Consider the following 2,818-nt stretch of genomic DNA (forward strand, 5'->3'; position numbering starts at 1 on the left):
AATAGGGAGCCACTGGAACTGTCGTACACAGTTGGTGGGAAAAGGTAAAATAATGCATTCACTTTGAAAAACAGTTTGGCAGTTTCTTAAAATATTAAACATACACATACCGTAGGATCCAGCCATTCCACTCCTAGGTATTTCGGTTTAAAGTTTTTTAATGTTTATTATTTGTGTGTGTGAGAGAGACAGAGCGCAAGCGGGGGGAGGGGCAGAGAGAGAGAGAGAGAGAGAGAGAGAGAGAGAGAGGGAGACAGAATCCAAAGCAGACTCCAGGCTCTGAGCTATCAGCACAGAGCCCGATGCGGGGCTGGAACCCACGTACCGTGAGATCACGACCTGAGCTGAAGTTGGACCTTAACCGACTGAGCCATCCAGGCGCCCCATTCCACTCCTAGGTATTTACCCCAGGGAACAAAAGCATTTGTACCTACAGAGTTGTACAGAAGGGTTCACAGCAGTTTTATTTGGATTGGAATAAATATTGTTAAATATTGGAAACTCAAGTGTCCATTAGTATATGATTAGATAAATCAATTATAGCATATCCTACTCCGCAATAAAAGAGTGAGCTATTGATAAACGCATCAACATGCACGTACACTCAAAATACTTAGGCTGAGTGAAAAAAGGCAGACAAAGGAAATGTACAGGCCGCATGATTTCATTTAGGTAAAACTCTGGAAAATGCACACTATCTATAGTGACAGAAAGCAGACCAGTGGTTGCTTGGGGAAGCAGGGGAAGGCAGCGGGGAAGAAGGGAGGATTATAAAGAGATACCAAGAAACTTGGTGGTGATGGAGATTTTCATGGCAGTTCTCATTGTCTTAATTGTGGCGATGGTTTTACAGATACACATACATACTCATTAAATTGTTAAGGGCGCCTGGCTGGCTCAGCGGGAAGAGCATGCAACACTTGATCTTGGGGTCCTGAGTTTGAGCCCCAAGTTGGGTACATGTAGAGATTACTAAAAAAAAAAATTAATTAAATTTTAAAAATTGTTAAACATATGGAGTTTATTGTATGTCAGTTATACCTAAAAAAAAACCCTGTGAAATAGAGATAATTGGGCCCTACCAGACCTACCCAATGATCACAGCGTGCACATGTGGGGTCCAGGAATCTGTATTTTAGACAGACTCCACGTCATTTCAATGCACACCAGAGCTCGAGAAGCCCTGTTGCAGCAAAATGTCTCTGCCACCTATACCCCACGTTACCAAGACCTTATCTGAAGGAAGGAATCGTTTAAGGGGGGGCCTCTTCTGTGAGCACCTGCTACATATGGGGAGGGGGTGTCCTGAATCACAAAATGTTGGTCATTTTACAGATAAGAAAACCGAGATCTTCAGAAATAAACTGATTCTTAGGTAAGGGTCTCTTGGTTACAAATAACAGACATCACTCGAGTTAGTTACCCACTGCAAAAAGTGGAAGGGTCTGTAAAAACACAGGGGTCCCGCAGTCAGTGGCAAAAGGGGGGCTCGCGAGGCGGAGATGGGGATGAGGAACGTTATGGAACCTTGGTCACTTACGTCCTGCCTCTTCTCAGTTGTTCCCTCCTTCGCCTGCCTCTGCTGAGCTACCTTTTCCACTTCTTGGTGTGGGTTGGGGAGAGAGGTTTAAACAGCCTCCAAGACTCCGTGGGTTCCTAAACCCCAGTTCCGTGTTTGGGGGAAAGCAAACTGATTGGCTCGGTTCGGACGGGTATCGTCTCTTCATCCAATCAGCTGTGGCCAGACGGGCGGGATCACCTGGTTCGGACCGAGAGGGAGGAGAGTGGAAAGGTAGAGCTGAGGTCGGCCAGTGCTCTCAAACTTGAGCCTTAAGATCACCTAGGAGCTTGTAAAACATGCTCACCCGCCCCACTCGCAGCCGACACCCTGGGATCCGTTTCCGTTGGTCGGGACGGGGGCTCAGCAATGTGCCTTAACAGCTAAAGCGCAAACTCCTCGGGTTACAGCTTGAGAAACAGCTACTCTAGGCAGATACTCCGAAGGGATTTGGACCTGGAATCTGAATCGCGAACCCTCAGGGTGGGACCCTTAGGTCTCCCAGCTGCTAATGACAGACACCTGCTTAAAATGGAGGAAGCAAACCTGGAGATTTGCAGGTGCTGTGACTGGATCCTGGAGGGTAGATCATTGTTCCAGGAACTGCCGGATTGAAGTCCCGAAACCCCAACTGAAATCTTGTTCCACCTTCTGCTGAGCCTTTCCCGGATTGGTTTCGTTAATAGGTGCACTTTCTCCTTGGGGTGACCTCCTGGGGGCAGACTCGCCTAGGTTCGGGTGGGTCACGTGCTCACCCTTAACCAATCACTGCGGACAGAGGGATGCATTGCTCTCCTGGACCAATTCTGGGCCACAGTCCTACCGCGGAAGCCCGTACTGGGATCCCTCCCTCATATTGCATGGAATCAAATGGAAGAGGGTTGCGTAGTCAGGACCAAACCAGAGTGTCGCAACCAAGAAGAACCCTGGGTGCTGAGCGGGCACTAAAAACAACCCGCAGAGATCATGGATGTCTTTTGGCCCAACCTCCCATCTGGACAGGACCCGGTTGGAGGCCTGCCTGGAAACGATTTCTGCCAGCCTCAGCCTCCGTGGTGGTCCCCTGCAATGACCGGCCCCCATTTGCGCTTGGTTCTTGACAGGCAGGTGGCATGTGAATGTCATTACCACTAGTCAAGACTGACTCAGCTTCCAGCCAAGCAAAGAGCCCAACCCAGATCCTCCCAGTGAGTCAGGCCCAGCCTGGGCAAAGGAGGGGTGGCCCGGAGGGGGGTTCACCCTAGGCATCATTCCAGCTAG

The 2,818-nt window shown here is 49.2% G+C and overlaps 1 long non-coding RNA gene across 1 annotated transcript; it reads right to left on the bottom strand.

Moving 5' to 3' along the window:
- Positions 1-934: 934 nt before the first annotated feature.
- On the bottom strand, positions 935-2,191 carry LOC124526856 (uncharacterized). The gene is made up of 3 exons (XR_006965756.1): positions 2,105-2,191; positions 1,541-1,759; positions 935-972 (listed from the first exon to the last, which is right to left on the bottom strand). It is a non-coding gene; the product is annotated as an uncharacterized LOC124526856 (long non-coding RNA).
- Between the last annotated feature and the right edge of the window lie 627 nt (positions 2,192-2,818).

Source organism: Lynx rufus, unplaced genomic scaffold (genome assembly GCF_022079265.1).
Source record: "Lynx rufus isolate CCGP_SWC_20201006 ecotype Redwood Valley unplaced genomic scaffold, mLynRuf1.p SCAF_10, whole genome shotgun sequence".
Taxonomy (NCBI): domain Eukaryota; kingdom Metazoa; phylum Chordata; class Mammalia; order Carnivora; family Felidae; genus Lynx; species Lynx rufus.